This window comes from Pan troglodytes, chromosome 9 (assembly GCF_028858775.2).
Source record: "Pan troglodytes isolate AG18354 chromosome 9, NHGRI_mPanTro3-v2.0_pri, whole genome shotgun sequence".
Lineage (NCBI taxonomy): Eukaryota > Metazoa > Chordata > Mammalia > Primates > Hominidae > Pan > Pan troglodytes.
In genome coordinates, this window is record NC_072407.2 from 92,048,894 (window position 1) to 92,068,334 (window position 19,441).

The 19,441-nt window shown below is 40.6% G+C and overlaps 1 pseudogene; it reads left to right on the forward strand.

Moving 5' to 3' along the window:
- The first annotated feature begins 3,334 nt into the window (after positions 1-3,334).
- LOC129136370 (cell adhesion molecule-related/down-regulated by oncogenes-like) lies at positions 3,335-14,639 on the forward strand (annotated as a pseudogene).
- The last annotated feature ends 4,802 nt before the right edge of the window (positions 14,640-19,441 follow it).

Sequence of the window (19,441 nt, forward strand, 5' to 3'; positions counted from 1 at the left end):
AGATTCTTTCATCATTTTAAACCTAATCTAATTCTAATCCAGCTGGTCACTGTAACAAATGTAATCATCTAAGAATTTAAAAAATATTTTTGATGAACTAGTGAATATACCTCATTCTCAACAAAAATACTGTTTGAGAGGAAAAGTCGATGGTATTTGCAACCATTTAAGTGCATCCACACATGCAGACATATACATATATATGTATGTATTTATGTATCTGAGTTAATTGCATTAATTAGAGTGGCTACCTGGTTTAGGATTACACTGGGCTTTGCTGATGAAAGAATTTGGAATCTTGTTTGGTTACCCTGTAATACCTATATGAATATATTAACCCTGTAATTTTACTACCGCCGAAGCTCCCTTAGATGTAATCAAGGATGATTGTATAGGGATGTATATTGTTGCACTCTTTCCAATCATGAAAGAGAGAAAAATAAATATACAGTAACGTGGAAATTGTTTAGAAAATTAGAATGCATTTTACTAAACCCTGTAAGAACCAACACCACCTATATGTGTTAATATATTGATACTAACAGATTTTCTTTTATCTCTTACGTGACTATAATTCCTACTTTTCCACTAGTATTTTTATTATGGACAGACACAGTATTTTATTATGGATGGATATAGAAACAAAAATAATTCCCTCTACAGAGGGTATAAAAATTATATATAATCATATATATTATATGTATTTTGTATTATAGGTAAATATTTATATATTTATATTATATATAAAATATATTATATACAAATCTTTATATATTTATATTATATATAAAATACATAATATACAAATATTTATATCTTTATATTATATATAAAATACATAATATACAAATATTTATGTTTATATTTTATATAAAATACACAATATACAAATATTTATATATTAATATTTTATATAAAATATATAATATACAAATATTTGTATATTATATATTTTATATAAAATATAAATATATAAATATTTGTATATTTATATTTTACATAAAATATATAATATACAAATATTTATATATTTATATTTTATATAATATGTATTATATATATAAAAAATTATATATATATAATATAGGGACTCGATTAGTTTCTGCTAGTGTGAAGACAAGTCATATCATGTCTAGGGGCCAGGATGATAGGAGCAGTCAGAGGATTTCTTGCATTGTGATGAGTGACTATAAGTTAAACGAGCCACTTATCTGTAGAATTGATAGCAGGATAATGGCTAGGGTTACTTCATATGAAATTGTTTGGGCTACAGTTTGTAATGTGCCAATTAGTGCATAATTTGAATTTAATTGCTCTTCCTGATCATAGAATAGAGTAGATGGCTAGGCTTGATAAGGTTAGTAAAAATAGGAGGCCTATTTGAAAATTAATTAGAGGATCTGGTATAGGGATGGGGGTTCACAATAGAAGAGCGAAAGAAAGGGCCAGGGTTGGAACAATAATATAAAGGTTAATAGTAGATGTTGAGGGCCATAGGGGTTCTTTGCTGAAAAGTGTTATTGTGTCAGCGAATGATTGAAGCAGTCCCTAAACGCTTACAATGTTAGACCCTTTGCGTAGTTGTACGTAGCCTGAGTTTTTGTTAAATGAGTGATTTAAAATCAATACTGATAATAATGATAATTATTATTAAATAGTTATATTAATGATAACAATAAAATTATTAATACTAATTATTAATAATGACTGATATTAACAATTGATACTGATCTTATTAATTAGAAAACAATAATATTAGGTACCAATAATTAATATTAATGTTAATAATATGAAAACTTTTTGTTAGCAATTATTTCTCAATATTGATACTGGTAATTAATGTTAATGTTAACAATAAATAAGTAATAATTAATAATAATATTACTCCTAATACCGCAGTGCGTGTACACCCACCTATGATATTGTTCCTAATGTCCAGGGAGGGAGAGAGCGTGGTATTACTTTCAATATTGCAGTAGGTGTACACCCACCCGGTGATATTGATCCGAATATCCAGGGGGTGGAGTATGACGTTACTCCCAATATAGCAGTGGGTGTACATCCACCCAGTGATATTGCTCCTAATATTCACGGAAGAAGAGAATGATATTACTCCCCGTATCGCAGGGAGTGTACACCCGTTCTGTGATATTGTTCCTAATATCCGGAGGGGGAGAGGGAGATATTACTCCCAATGTTGCAGGCTATGCACACCCACCCTGTGATATTGTTGCTAATAATATCCAGGAAGGGAGAGGATGATATGATTCCCCATACAGCAGCAGCTGAATACCCACTCTGGGATATTATTCCTAATATCCATGGAGGGTAGAGGCTGATATTACTCCCAATATCGCAGGGGGTGTACATCCATTCTGTGATACTGTTTTTTATATTCAAAGGCGGAGAAGTTGATATTACTCCCAATATCACAGAAAGTGCTCAAACCCGTGTGATATTATTTCTACTTCCAGAAGAAGAGAAGATGATATTACTCCCCATATCGCAGGAGGTGTACACCCACTCTGTGATATTTTTCCTAATATGCAGGGCGTGAGAGGATAATATTATTGTTAATAGCGCAGGATGTGTATAGCCCCCCTGTGATATTGTCCTTAACATTCCAAGGCGAAGAGGATATTACTGCCAATTTTGCAGAAAGTGTACACCACCCTAGTGATATTGTTCCCATGATCCAGGAGAGAAGAGGATGATATTCCTTTCAGTATCACATGGGGTGGGCACGCCCCCAGTGACACTGTTTTGAATTTCAACGTGGGAGAGGATGGTATTACTCCCAATATCACAGGGGATATAAACACTTCTTTGATATTGTTCCTAATATTCAGGGGTGGAGAGGATGTTATCACTCCCTATAGTTCAGAGGGTGTACACCAATCTGTGATATTGTTCATAATTTCTAGAGGGGGCATGATATTACTCACAATATCGTAAACACGCTGTGTGTCCACCGTGGGTCATGATATCCAGGTGTGGAGAGGAGGGTGATATTACTCCCCATATCGCAGGGGGTGTCCACCCCGCCTGTCACACTGTTTCTTATATGCAAGGGGGAGAGGATGATATTACTACCAATATCAAAGACGTGTACAGCCCCCCTTGTGATATTGTTCCTAATATCCACGTTGGGAGAGGATGATATTACTCCCAATATCACAGAGGGTGTACACCCCGCCTGTCATATTATTCCTACTATCCAGAATAAGAGAGAATGATATTACTCGCAATAGTGCCGGGGTGTACACCCCCCTTGTGATATTGTTCCTAATATCCAGGGAGGGAGAGCATGATATTAATAACTCCCAATATCGCTATGGGTGTACACCGACCCTGTGATATTGCCTCTAATATCCAGGGGGTAGAGTATGACATTACTCCCAATGTAACAGTGGGTGTACATCCACCCAGGGATATTGCTCCTAATATTCATGGAAGGAGAAAATGATATTACTCCCAATATCACAGGGAGTGTACGCCCCTTCTGTGATATTGTTCCTAATACCCGGAGGGCGAGAGGATGATATTACAGCAATATCGCAGGCTGTGTACACCCACCCTGTGATATTGTCCCTAATATCCAGGAAAAGAGAGGATACGACTCCCCATATAGCAGGAGGTGTAAACCCACCGTGAGATATTGTTCCTAATATCCATGGAGGGAAAGAGCCCGATATTACTCCCAAAATCTCAGGGGCTGTACATCCCCCCTGTGATATTTCTCTTAATATTCAAAGGCGGAGAGGATGATATTACTCTCAATCTCGAAGAAAGTGTACACTCCCGAGTGATATTGTTCCTAATATCCAGAAGGGGAGAAGATGATATTACTACTCATATCGCAGAAGGTGTACACCCACTCTGTGTTATTTTTCCTAATATGCAGTTTGGGGAGAGGATAACATTGCCAATATCGCAGAGAGTGTACACCCGCCCTGTGACATTGCCCTTAATATTCAAAGGCGGAGAGGATGACATTACTCCCAATATTGCAGAAAGCGTACGCTTCCCATTGATATTGGTCCCACGATCCAGGAGAAAAGAGGCTGATATTACTTTCAATATCACAGGGTGTGTACACGCCCCCAGTGATATTGTTCCTAATTTCAACGTGGGAGAGGATGATACTACCCCCAACGCCGCTGGGGGTAGAAACACTCTCCAAAAAAACTCTGGGAGTAATGTCATACTCTACCCCCTGGATATTAGGAGCAATATCACAGGGTGGGTGTACACCCATAGCGATATTGGGAGTTATTAATATCATGCTCTCCCTCCCTGGATATTAGGAACAATATCACAAGGGGGGTGTACACCCCGGCACTATTGCGAGTAATATCATTCTCTCTTATTCTGGATAGTAGGAATAATATGATAGGCGGGGTGTACACCCTCTGTGATATTGGGAGTAATATCATCCTCTCCTGATATTGTTGTTAATATCCAGGGTCAAGAGGATGCCATTACTGCAAATAGTGCAGAGGATGTACGCCCTTCTATGACAGTTGGTAATCTCCAGAGGCGGAGAAGATATTACTCACAATAACGTAAACACGCTGTGTGTCCACCGTGGATTGTAATATCCTGGGGGGAGAGGAGGGGTAATATTACTCCACTACTAGGATTTTACCTCTACTGCCCCTCTTCGTTAACACCCTGGGACATTATTTTCCATATTCTAGGAGGATGGCACTACCAAAATCACAGGGGGTGTATACCCTGCTATATTATTCGTAATATTGTAGGGGAATGTTCATCCTGATGTCACAGGACTGTACACACTGTGATATTATTCACAATACCCTAGTGGGACATTAATAATAATGTCACAGTGTGTGTACTCTTTGTGGTATTATTTGTAATATCCTAAGGGGAGGTTACCTTTATTGTCACATGGGGTGTGTTCCCTTTAATATTATTTGTAATGTCCTAGAGGGATGTTTCTCCTTGTGTCACAGGGTTTGTCCACCTTATCAAATTACTTGTATAATCCTTACAAGATGTTACTCCCTATATCACAGGGTGTGTACACTCTGTGATATTATCGTAATATTCTAGGGAAATGTTACTTTTAATGTTGCAGAGGGTGTACACCTTGTGAAATTATTCGTTATAGTTTTGTGGGATGTTACTCCTAATGTCACACGGGGTGTACACACAGTGTAATATTCTATGGAAATGTTACTTGTAAATCACAGGTCCTGTACACCCTTTAATATTCTTTGTAATATTCTAGGAAAACATTACTCTGAATGTCACAGGGCATATACATCCTGTCATAAAATTTGTCATATCCTAGCGGGAGTTCACTACTAATTTCACAATGCATGTACACCCTTTGATATTATTCGTATTATCCGAAAGAGATATTACTACTGGTGTCCCAATGCATGTACATTCTCTGATATTATTCGTTATATCCTCGGGGGATGTTACTTCTAATGTCACACGGGGTGTACTCCCTGTGTTATTTTTCATAATATCCTAGGGGAATTTTACTTTTAATAACACACGGGGTGTATACATTGTGATACTATTTGTAGTATTCTAGAAAGATATTACTCCTCAGGTCACAGGGGATGTACACCCTGTGATATTATTCATACTATCCTAGGGGATGTTACTCCAAATGTCACAAAAGGTGTAAATGCTGTGATATTACTGGAAATGTGTCAGGGAAATGTACTTGTAATGTCAAAGGGCATGTACATCATGTGTGCACAGCCCCTGTGATGTTCTTTGTGATATTCTCCAGGGATGTTAATCCTAATATTACATATGTTGTTAACTATGTGTGAACACCTTTGTGGTATTATTCCTAACATACTGGAAGGATGTAACTCCTAACATCACATGGGGTATACGCCATGTGTGTACACATTCTGTGATATTATTCATAATATCTTAGTGAGATGCTCGTAAGTTTACAATTATTCACGTAATATTTTAGCGAGATGATACTCCTAAAGTCACAGGAGGTGTGAACCCTGTGATATTATTCAGAATATTCCAGGGGGATGTTACTCCTAATGTCACAGGTGTGTATACCCTGTGATATTATTCACACTTTACTCATGCGATATTACTACTAATGTCACAATGTGTGTACACCTTCTGATATTATTCGTAATATCCTGGGAGGATGTTACTCCTAACGTCACAAGGGAGTACACCCTGTGTTATTATTAGTAATATTCCTGGGGGATTTTAATTTTAAAATCACATAGGGTGTCAACCGTGTGATCTCATTCGTAATATCCAAGGAAGATGTTACTCCTAATGTCACACGTGGTGTACAAACAGTGATTTTATTTGTAAGGTTTTTTGGATATGTTACTCCTAATATCACAGGGGCCGTACACCCTGTCATATTATTCGTAATATCCTAAAGAAATATCACTACTAATGTCACAGGCAGTGTATACCGTGTGGTATTATTCCCAATATTGTAGGGTGATGTTACTCCTAATGTCACAGAAGGTGTTCACACTCTGATAATATTAGTAATATCCTAAAGGGATGTTACTACTGATGTCACAACGCGTGTACACAATCTGATGTTATTTCTTATATCTTAGGGCGATGTTACTTCTTATGACACAGGGGGTGTACTCCCTGTGATATTATTCATAATATCCTAGGTGGATGTTACTTCTAATGTCACATGGGGTGTATCTTTTGCGATATTATTCATAATATTTTAGAAAGATGTTACTCCTAATGTCACAGACGGTGTACACCCTGTGAAGTTATTCCTAATAGTTTTGGGGGCTGTTACTCCTAATGTCACCCGTGGTGTACACGCAGTGATATTATTCGTGATATTTTATGGAAATGTTACTCCTAATATCACAGGGGCTGTACATCTTGTAACATTATTCATAATATCCTAAAGAAATGTTACCTCGAATGTCACAGGGAATATACACCATGTGATATTGTTCCCAATATTGTAGGGGGATGTTACTCCTAATGTCACAGGGGGTGTTCACAGTGTGATAATTTTCATAATATCCTAAATGGATGTTACTGCTAATGTCACAACACATGTACATCCTCTGCATTTGTTCGTTATATCCTTGGGGGAGGTTACTCCTACTGTCACACGGAGTATACTTCCTGTGATATTATTCATAATATCCTAGGTGGATGTTACTCCTAATGTCACAGGGGCTGTATATTTTGTGATATTATTTGCATTATCCAAGAAAGATGTTGCTCCTCAGGTCACAGGGGATGTACACCCTATGATATTATTCGTACTATCCAGGGGACATTACTCGAAATGTCACAGAAGGTGTACACTCTCTGATATTACTTGCAATGTGTCAGGGAAATGTACTCCTAATGTCACAGGGCATGTACGTTATGTGTGCACACCCCCTGTGATGTTATTTGTAATATTTTTGAGGCATGTTAATCCTGATATTACATATGCCGTTATCCATGTGTGAACAATTTTGTGGTATTATTCCTAACATACTAGAAGGATGTAACTCCTAACATCATATGGGGTATAAGCCATGTGTGTACACATTCTGTGATACTATTAATAATATCTTAGGGAGATGCTACTCCTAATTTTACAAGGTATGTACATTATGTGTGTACACCCCCTCTGATATTATTTGTAATATTCTAGGGGAATGTTGCTGCTAATGTCACAGGGGGAAGACACCATGTGTCTTACATACATATTAGATTTTTACACTACTTTCCAGGAGTCAATCAATTTTGTCAATCAATTCATTATTCTTGTTGCCCAAAAGGGTAGAGATAATTACAGATCACAGATCTGTCTAGCATTAGCTAAGGACGTTTTATTACAGAGACAGATGCATGTGTGTGCCTGCACATGTGTGTGTGTGTGTGTGTGTGTGTGTAATTCAATCATAAATCGAAGGTTTAAACATTGTGTGGGTGGAAGATAATGCGTTCTGACTCCTGGCTTCAGAGTCCCATGTTTATTGGGAGAAAAGAGAGTCAAGGTGGGAAGAATCGTAGCCCTGTGCCCTCCAGAACTGCAGCATGCTTGGGAATTGTGAGGCTTCCTGCTTTCCAGGAGATTTTGGAACTAGGAGGATGTCACCAGTGACTAGCACATTACCACCTTCCTTACATCTGCCTGTCATCCCTCCTCAGGGCATCCAAATGTGGCCCTCTCCTTAACTCCTTCCTCTGCTTCTCTTCTCACAACCCCGGGATCTGAGCTCTCTCTTTACCTGTGCACAGTATCTACTTAGGGAAGCCCTAGCACCTGCTGCAGTCAGGGCTGCAACCCTGAGCTGAGTCTAGTAGAAATTTTGTGAACTAAAGATAGAGCAAGAAATGTAAATTAGTGCACCCACTATGGAAAACAGTCTGGAGATTTCTCAAAGAACTTAACGCGGAGCTACCTTTTGATACAATTATCTCATTACTGAGTACATACTCAAAAGAAAATACATCGTTCTAACAAAAAGACACATACTCTCCTATGTTCATGGCTGCACTATTCAAAATAGCAAAGACATAATCAACCCAGGAGTCCATCAATGGTAGACTGTATAAATAAAATATGGTACATATACACCATGGAATACTATACAGCCATAAAAAGAATGAAATCATGTCCTTTACAACAATGTGGGTGGAGCTGGAGGCCTTAATCCTAAGCAAATTCATGCAGGATAGAAAGCCAAATGCTGTATGTTCTCACTTACATGGGGAGCTAAATATTGAACACACGTAGACATCAATATGGGAAAAATAGACTCTGTGGACTACTTGAGGGTGGCGGGAGAGGGATGGCTTGAAAAAATACCGACTGGGGGCGGTCTCTACAGCCTGCCTTGCCTGTCTGTCTCTGGGATCGCTCCTCCTCCTGCTCCTCTCCTGCTCCTGTTGGGCCTTGTGACCACCTGGTTACCTGTACGTAGGCCTCCATTTAGAGTAGCATTGCCACAGGGATGGATCCTGTCACTCCGCACCCCACCCCCAACCCAGTTACCCACCCCTGAGCCCTAGTTCCCAGTTGAGGTCACACAGTGCAAGGAGACCTGCGACCTCGCGGCCCGCTCGCCCAACCCAGAGCCTCTGCCCTGGCATGCGAGGCACCACACCCTCCTCTGTCCTGTGCCGGGCCTGAAGGGGCCCCTTCAGATCACAGCTGCCACCACAGCCGCTGCCTCACGCCGGAGGGCATGACACAGGGGTGGCTTTCCCAGCTGGCTGCCACACAGGAGCTCTAGATGCTTAGCCAGCACCGTGGAGAGACCTAAAATTAAGGCACGACTTAACAGCTTATTTTGTAAGAGAAAAGCTCAACCCAAAGGCAGATTGTTAGTTTGGACTTTATTGCAAGCAGAACTGCTATGATGTGCTTTTAGCACTGAAGTGAGTTCCACCCTAAGAACAGAAAGTGGCTTCTCTGCTTTCCGTCCCAAGCACAAGTGTATTCACCTTGCAGACTTGAATCACTGAAGATGTAAGTCAGCTGTTACTCTCATTTTGGGAGACATCCTGTGGACAGCATGAAGACTGTCCCTGATCAAAGTCTTTAGTAAGCAGGAAGGAGTCAAGGTTAAAGAATGTGTTTGCTTACCCTGGACTACAGTATTTTGGAAAACGAACCAAGGCTTGGGTTTTGCTCTGGAAGCCTGTCCTGCCTGCTTCTGTAATCTGGCGCTCCGCATCCAGATCTTGGCCCGTTATGGACACCACCGTCTGTTACTCTTACGATTCTCTGCTCTTTTGGGAGTTCAGACATGGCACCTTATTTCACTTTTGAGCTACCCTCTGCCGTCCAGAAACTTAGTGGACCTGTAGAACTATATTGTTCTGCTAAACCTGTGACCACTCACATCTCAAGGTCGCATAATGGAAAAAATAGAATAGAAACATGGAATATATTAAGATTCATCAGGGGACTTTGACAATTTTTTTCTCTTAACTCCTCCCTTTTGGGTTACTACCAATGCATTCTCAACAATAGGTCAGTGTTGTTGTAAGTGGCCCTGTAACAGTATCCACAGCAGTTCTTGGTGATTTTGATTCACCCACAAAGCATTTTATTACAGCAAAATAATAAAGGTGCTGGTTTCATTGGCTGCAGGGTACCAGAGAGTAACCCCAAAGCTGAGATGTGCGCTAAAATCCAGGGGAAGTGGCTGAAGCATTCCACAAAGAATTACTTAATCCCTCCACAAGAACATCTTTAGATTTTGAATGTATCCTCAGAGGACAAGGGATCACACAAATGTGCAGCTTATAATCCGGCCACACATGAATTAAGAGTTGAACCCATTGGCCAAAAGCTCCTTGTGAGTCACCTTTCTTCAGATGATTTTGGCATTCTTCCCCTGCTCGTTCACAGGTATTAGCTGTTCATTCACATAGCCCTGTAACTTTGGAGTGTGTGTTTAGTGGGGTCCTGGCTCCTCAAGTGTGTTGGCTAAAGAACAGGCAGGATGTTGCCCCGGGAAGCAACTGGAGAAGGTTGTGTTCTCATCTTGCCATAGATAGCATTGACCCAGTGGACTCTGGAAACGATTCCTGCATGGTGGGAAACAACTCTGGAGATGTAAAATATGTGGCATACATGGTTAATGTACTTGAACACGCTCCTACTCTAAGGGACTACAGGATCAGATAGTGTCTCTATTTTCCACAGTACACTTTGTCTCTGATGTTTGTAGGAACCCACCTGCCAACCATAACTGGTTTCATAATTCACAGCCTAATCATCCTTCCTCAAGACATCGACCTGCAGGAAATTGACTGAAATTCAGTGGGGTTATTATGCAAGATAGTAGGCTACATCAGTGTTTAGCAGATAATGAGGCTGGATTTATGCAGTCTACTGGAAGACTTGAAATAGAAAAAGGCAATGGATTCAAGCAAATTATAATTATGGCACCAGCAAGCATAAAAGTGGTAGATGGAGACTTTGTTTACTCTGTCCTACAATGCTACCAGGCTGCTGGGTCCGGTCATTTGTTGGTATGACATCCACGGATTGATAACCAGCCATCTGTCTTAAGTCCTTAGATCTAAATCCCAAAAGTCACACTTATCAAGACCTGGAATCTTGGACCTAGAGCCTGTCTATTTCATCATGTCCCAAGCTGGCTTGAGCTCTCTCCATACTCAGGCTGTGATGCAGGAGCATGTGGAGAAATACATCTGCGAAGCTACAAATGAACATGGTACCATGCAGGCAGAACCACCTCTCATGGTTGTTCCTTTTGAAACAAACAAAAGCAGAAACAGTCGCACTTTTTGATGTTACTCAGAAAAATGAAAAAAATAAGAGATGGTTCAGAAAGTGGATTATTCAGCTCATTTCCAGAGAAAGTACATCCCAGTGCAGTGGAATCACCATCAGAGAAAAATGCTGGTGGCATCTCTGTTCCTGAGGTCCCCATCAAATTGAAACCCTACAGACCCCCATAGCAGATACATACAACCTGGTGTGGAGGGCAGGCAAGGAAAGTGGACTGCCCATCAATGCCTATTTTGTGAAGTATCAAAATCTGGAGTATGAAGTTGGTGTGGTGGGAAGTTGGCACAGGGTTTGAATCCCAGGAGGTGAAAGTGAGCTTCATTTAGCTGAAATAGAGCCATCTAGTCTTTATGAACTCTTGATGGTAGCAAGAAGTGCTGCAGGTGAAAACCCACCTGCCATGCTTACCTTCTGAACCAGCAAAGAAAAAACAGCATCATCAAAAAACACCCAGGCATCCTCTCAACCCACAGGCACCCCCGAGTATCCTGTTGTTTCAGAAGCTTCAAACAACAATTTTGGAGTGGTGCTTACAGATTCATCTAGGCACAGTGGTGCTCCAGATCACCTGATTATCTCCACTGCGTCAGGGAGGTTGGTCTATGTCACTTGAATTCCTTGGGCAGATGGGAATTCTTCAATCCCTGCCTTCAAGGTCAAATATAAATGAATGAGGACCAGTGACTGGCTGGTGGCAGCTGAAGATATCCTTCCTTCCAAAATTTCTATGGAAGTTTGTAGTATAGAACCAGGTTCAACATACAAATTTAGGGTCGTTGCTATCAACCATTATGAAGAGAGTTTTCAGAGTTCAGCGTCTCATCCTTATCAGGTGACTGGGTTCCCCAAACTTTTTTCCAACTGTCCAATAATGGACCTCACATTGTATACACAGAGGCTGTCAGCGTTACTCAGATTCTGCTAAAGTGGACATACATTCCGTGAAATAACAATAACGCTTCCATTCTTTTATATCTATTACCGACCCACAGATAATGAAAATGACAATGTTTATAAGAGGGATGTTACAGAAGGTTCAAAGGAGTGGCACATGATTGGCCATCTGCTGTCAGAAACTTCCTATGGCATTAAAATGCAGTGCTTCAGTGAAGGAGAAGAAAGTGAGTTTAGCAGTATGATGATCTGCGAGACTAAAGTAAAATGCGTTCCTGGAGCTTCTGAGTATCCGAAAGACTTGAGTACCCGTCTGAATTCCTCAGGAAGTGAAGGAAATGTGAGGCCAGCAACCAGCCCTGACAGAAGCAGTGACCTGTTCTATGTGATCCTTGGCTGTATGCTGGGTGTCTTGGGCCTCATTCTTATGGTTTTCATTGAAATGTGCCTGCGGAAGAATCGCCAGCAGAATATCATACAGAAATATGACCCTCCAGGATACCTCTATCAAGGATCAGATATTAATGGGCAGATGATGTAATACACCACTCTCTCAGGAGCAAATGAGATAAATGGAAGTGTTCATGGAGGTTTACTGAGCCATGTCGGTCTCAGCAGTGGCTGTTCCCACCTTCACCATAAGGTTCTCAATGGAGTCAGCGTAATTGTGAATGGGAGCTTAAATGGAGGACTTTACTCTGGGCACACCAACTCTCTTACAGCAATGGGAATGGAGCTGGAGGTTGTAATCCTAAGCAAATTAATGCAGGATCAGAAAATTAAATGCTGTTATGTTCTCACTTATAATTGGGAGCTAAGCATTGAACACACAGAGATATCAGTATGGGCAAAATAGACTCTGTGGTCTACTTGTGAGTGGAGGGAGAGGGATGGGTTTAAAAAACTACTTATTAGAGGCAGCCTCTACAGCTGGCCTCGCTTGTCTCTCACAGGATCCCTCCTCTTGCTCCTGGCATGCTCCGGGCAGCCCTGAACCCGCCCGGTTACATGTCCACTCCCCTCCGCCTGGAGGAGAGCTGCCGCGGGGGCGCGCCCCAGGTCCTGTATCCAGAGCCCTGATGCCCGGCTCCAGAGTCAAGGTGCCAGAAGAACCAGGACCCAGCGCCCGCCTGACCTACCCAGCGCCTGCGTCCTGGCCTGCAAGACACCGCGCCCTCCTCTGCCCTGCGTGGTGCATGGAGGGGCCCCTTCGGATCGCAGCCGCTGCCACCATAGCCGCTTCCATAGTAGCCGCCCTGGCGTCGGAGGGAAGGAGCCGAGGGTGGCTTTCCCAGCCGGCTGCCCCACAGGAACTCCGGATGCTTAGCCTGCTCGGCCGAGAGATCTAAAATCAAGGCATGACTTAACAGCTTATCTTGTAGGAGAACAGCTCAACCTAAAGGCAGATTGCTAGTCTGGACTTTATTACAAGCAGGGCTGCGGTGATGTTTATAGCACTGAAGTGAACTCCGTTGTAAGTACAGAAAGTGGCTTCTCTGCTTTCCCCCCGAAGCACAATCATATACACTTTGCAGACTTGAATCACTGAAGATGTAAGCCAACTGTTACTCTGAGTTTTGGAGACTCCCTATGGACAGCATGAAGACTGATCAAAGTCTTTAGTAAGCAGGAAGGAGTCAATGTTAAGGAATGCGTCTGATTACCCTGAATTGCAGTACCTTGGAAAGTGAACCACGGCCTGGGTTTTGCTCTGGAAGCCTGCCTTGCCTGCTTCTGTAATCTGGCACACTGCATGTGAATCTTGGACCCGTATGGACACTGCTGTATGTTACTGTCATGATTCTCTGCTCTTCCATGAGTTCAGACTTGGTGCCTTATTTTACTTCTGAGCCACTCTCTACCGTCCAGAAACATGGTGGACCTGCAGAACTACATTGTTCTGCCAAACCTGTGACCACTCATAGCTCATGGTTGCATAATGGAAAAAGTAGGATAGAAACATGGAACATATACAGATTCATCAGGGGACTTTGACAATTCTTTCTCTTAACTCCTCTCTTTTGGGTTTCTACCAATCCCTTGCCAACAATAGCGTTGGTATTATTTTGAGTGGCCCTGTAACAGTATCCGTGGCAGTTTTTGGTGATTTTGGTTCATCCACAAAGTGTGTTATTACAGAGGAGGAAAAAAGTGCTGTCAGGATAATAGAAACGATGTCAGCTGTGATTGCACAGAAAATCCAGAAGAGTTCACTAGAGGAGACAGCTGTGTCTATTCAGAAACAGACAGCAACAATTTACGTTGGAATCCTCTTATTTTGCCACCTATCTGAGAGGACGGTGCTGAAAAGACAACATGGCCTCCGCCTGGTGTTCCTTTGGACAGCCCCTCCGGGGTCCTCCAGCAGCCCCAAGAAACCGGAGGATGTGCAAACAACCAGTCATCTTCTGACTTCAAGCCTGTAACCAACTGCACAAAACAGGCCTGGGAGTCAACTGTGTGAAGGATCTTAATTCAAATCAGAGAAAACCATTCTTTATTTTTTTTGCAGTATAATGTCATGTGAATGTGTCCTAAAAATGTGTGCCCTTTTGTATTATTTATGCCTTAAAAGTTTTCTTACCCATTGCTTCCTTGCGCTCAGTAAGAAACAACCTTGTTTTGCATAGCTTTCAATCACCTGGAGGGCAGAGGGATCATTCCATATTTTCTAACAACTGTAGTGGCAGTAAGAACTCCTCATGCAAACGATTCCATCCCTTGGCTGCTTCAGCTCAGAGGAAATGCAGGGGCCAATTGAAGGTTGCCACCAGTCAGGTTTTCAGATGGAAAACTGTCTTTTAATAGTGTATTATCAAACTTTCTGAGAACACTTTGAAGTCAACCACGGTTTTGACCCAGTGTTTATAATAGCAGACCTGGCTGATGAATTTTAAAAGAATGTCTTCCACTAAAGTGGTAATGTGACCAGACAACATTCTCCCTATCTGCACGTGGGCACAAGTGATGTTCAGTCTTCTATTCTAGTCATAAGCAGTGACGTGGACATGGTAGAGTGTAAGATGTAGTTGAATGATTGCAGTATGCGGAAAAGGAACCAAGGCCAGAGAGACAAATAATGCTTTACTATCCCTCTGCGTTAAAATTACATTGATTCATAAAATGGCCGGTACGGTATGGGGCTCTTTTTGACTGTTTCTAAGAGTAGGAACAAAATAAGACTTTAAGTCGTGGCTTGAAAAGAAAGATACACATTTTCAGAAGAAAAAAGGGGAGGGCTGCAGGGAGCCTCTCTCGGAGGGAGCTCTTCTGTCTGCTCCATTAGCCTAGGAGCATGCTTATGGTGTCACACTGCCAGAAACTAGTCATTCTCTCACTTCCAACAGGGGCAACAGCCTGAAGGTGTGAGTGTCAGAAAATATTTATTCTGGAAGAAAAGGTGTTTGTTGTTCTTGTTGTTTATTTTATGAAGTTTCCTGACTTTTTTTTCCAGAATATCTTCCTTTTAAACAGGCACCAAAAGCATTGGTCAGCAGAGCTCCTGACCACTGCTGCCTCTGTGTGACAAGGACATTGGAGTTGTCTTTGGAAGGATCTTCTCCACATTAATAAATGATTATGATATATTTTTTAAAAACTACCTATTGGGTACTATGCTGACTACTAAGGTGACAGGATCCATATTCCAACGACAAGGGTAATGGAAACATAACAATTCTATAGTCATTTATATTTTAATAGCATTATACTGTTTTAACCATCCTCATCTTGTATATAATCTCATTGTATATTAGAATACAGCTATTAGAGCAATAAGGAAGAATGGATAAATACAGTCAGCTTTTTGTTTTTGTTTTGTTTAGTTTTGTTTTTGAGACAGGCTCTCACTCTGTCGCCCAGGTTGGAGTACAGTGGTAAGATCACGCCTCACTGCAGGGTCGACCTCCCCAGATCAAGCAGTCCTCCAACCTCAGCCTCCCAAATAGCTGGATACAGGCTGAACTGTCATGCCTGAGTAATTTTGTTGTTGCTGTTGTTGGAGAGAGAGGGTCTCACCCTATTGCCCAGGCTTCTCTCCAACTCCTGGCTCAAGTGATCGTCCCACCTCAGCCTCTAAAAGTGCTGGGACTATATATATATATGAAAAATAGTGCTTGGAAAATTAGCTTACTAATTGAAAAATATACATATGAATGACTGCTTTGAAATATATATGTATATTATATATATGCACACACATATATATGTATATATATATGCAACCTTCATCTGAGAGTAGCTATGCTTTTGGCTTCTGAGATGAACCTATTCACGATGATAAATATTTACTATGAATTCAGCTAAACATGAAACTCAGCAATCTTTGTATCTATTTATCTCTATTTCTACCTAAATCTGTATTTCGAAAGTTGTGGCTAAGCCTTCCTAGTTAGTTAGATTTTTATCCTTTACCATTCAATGTGTGTGTGGCGTGGAGACTGTTTTCACAGATCAGGAAGTGGACAATTATGTCCCACATTCAGTGGACTAACAGCTCAGAGATCCTCTCTCTGGTTACTGCAATGACAGTGCATGGTCAATCTTCCAGATTACCGGAGATGATTGTGATTTTATTTTTAAGTCTAGCTTCTAGGAACCACTCCCTGGAACAGAATAATTTATTGTTCACCCAGTGTTCACTCAGAATTTGTGCTTTAGCTCTTCAGCCAGTAGGGCTAAAGGCTCTTTATTGATGAATCAGTGGTTAGCTTGGGGAGTGCTTACAAATTTGTCCGCATTCCACCTTGATTGCTCTTGAGTGGGTGCAGGCTAGCACACATAGCAAATCAAAACCACAATGAGATACCATCTCACACCAGTTAGATTGGTGATCATTAAAAAGTCAGGAAACAACAGGTGCTGGAGAGGATGTGGAGAAGTAGGAACACTTTTACACTGTTGGTGGGACTGTAAACTAGTTCAACCATTGTAGAAGACAGTGTGGCGATTCCTCAGGGATCTAGAACTAGAAATACCATTTGATCCAGCCATCTCATTACTGGGTATATACCCAAAGGATTATGAATCATGCTGCTATAAAAACACATGCACACGTATGTTTATTGTGGCACTATTCACAATAGCAAAGACTTGGAACCAACCGACATGTCCAAAAATAAGAGACTGGATTAAGAAAATGTGGCACATATACAACATGGAATACTATGCAGCTATAAAATGGATGAGCTCGTGTCCTTTGTAGGGACATGGATGAAGCTGGAAACCATCATTCTCAGCAAACTATCACAAGGACGATAAAACGAACAGTGCATATTCTCACTCATAGGTGGGAATTGAACAGTGAGATCACTTGGACACAGGAAGGGGAACATCACACATAGGGGCCTGTTATGGGGTGGGAGGAGGGGGAGGGATAGCATTGGGAGATATACCTAATGTAAATGAGGAGTTAATGGGTGCAGCACACCAACATGGCACATGTATACATATGTAACTAACCTGCACGTTGTGCACATGTACCCTAGAACTTAAAGTATAATAAAAAAAAAATCAAACTTTCCAGAGAAGACATCTCCAGAGAAGACACACTGAATATGCATCTGCTAGGCTTCAGGCACCCAATAATTACTGCTTACCTAGATATCCGCAAATCCTCTAGACATGAGACTATTCATAGCAGATTCTGGTGTGTATCACATTTGTCATAAAGCACTTCATCCTCACTTACTCTAATAAAAATACTTTAAACTTACTTCCCAAGGCACTTTTGTCTGGTCTAAGCAAACATGTAGCTATCCCAGCTTTCTCAGTTATTTTAAATAAATCAATATTTAAAATACCTATAATTAGCGCATTTATAATATATTGGTTTGTGTTATATCAAGTAATTATAGTTTGTTTTATTATGAGACAGACTGTCATTCTGTCACAGGCTGGACTGCAGGGCACCACCATGGCTCACTGCAGCCTGGACCTTCTGGGCACGAGCCATCCTGCTGCATCAGCCCCCTGAGTAGCTGGGACTATAGCATGTGCCATCATGCCAGGCTGATTTCTAAAGGAATGTTTAGTAGACATGAGGTCTCACTATGTTGCCTCCACTGGTCTGGAACTCCTGGCCACAAGCCATTCTCACACCTTGGTCTCCCCAAGTGGTGGGATTGGAGGTGTGTGCCACCATGCCTGGGCTCCTATTTTATTCTGCTACCTTATGCATTATTTGACATTTTGGGTCTTAAAAGTTATAATTCCACAGCGTTCATGTAATTATGGAACCCATAAAGAGCTTACAATTACCAATATATTATATACATGGAAAAGTCTTTTCTTAACTTCAATTTTATCGTTTAAATTGGCATATGTTTATTAACTTGTTTCTGAGATTCATCAGCTTTGTTGCATTCCGTGAGGTATTTATTGTTTTATAGGATTATTTTGCATAAATACACCAAATTTATTTAGCTATTCTACAGTTGAAGAATATTTTGGGTCTAATTTGGAGCTACTATAAAAATTGATGCAGTGAACAATATTGTGTATGTTGAAGTATATGTAGGCAATCAGTTGACTATATTTTAGAATTAGAATATCTAGCCCATAAGAAATGCTAATAGTCAGTTTCCCAAAAGGGATTTCCATTTACATCTCTCCAGCCATGAATAAATTTCATTTATTCTGTATCTTTGACAACACACAATATTGTGTGTCTTTAAATTTTGGTATTTTTTATGAGGGCCTGTGGTACAACTGGTGGATTAATTCTTACTTTTGTAAGACTAATGAAAGTGAGCACTTTTTTATATTTGGCTAGTTATTTATGTATCCAATTCTGTAAAGTGTCTGTTCAGATATTTTAGCCAATCTTCTGTTGAGTTCACTGTCTTTTATTTATTACAATTTAAGTATTCGTCATATACATGCATTATATTTTACTTTATGTATGTTGGGGTGAATATCTTTCTCCACTACTAGTTTGCATAATGTTTTTTGAAACACAGAAGTCATCATTATCAATATAAATGAACTAATTGTTTTAATTATTAATTTGTGCCCTGGTTAAGAAATCCTTATGAGAATATTGTATCAGGTTCCCCTTCCTTTCAGGACTTCAATCTATCTGGAAATGACTGTGTATGGTTTGAGGTAGGAGTCAATATTTAGTTACTTTTTAAAAAAAATTCAATTAATCCAGCATTGGTCTGATCAATTGTGTATTTCAATGTAGATGAGCACACTAATAATGAAGGATTATTTATATCTGTGGTGAGAATTGCAAAATAAAGCCCAGCATAGAAGGTCAAATAA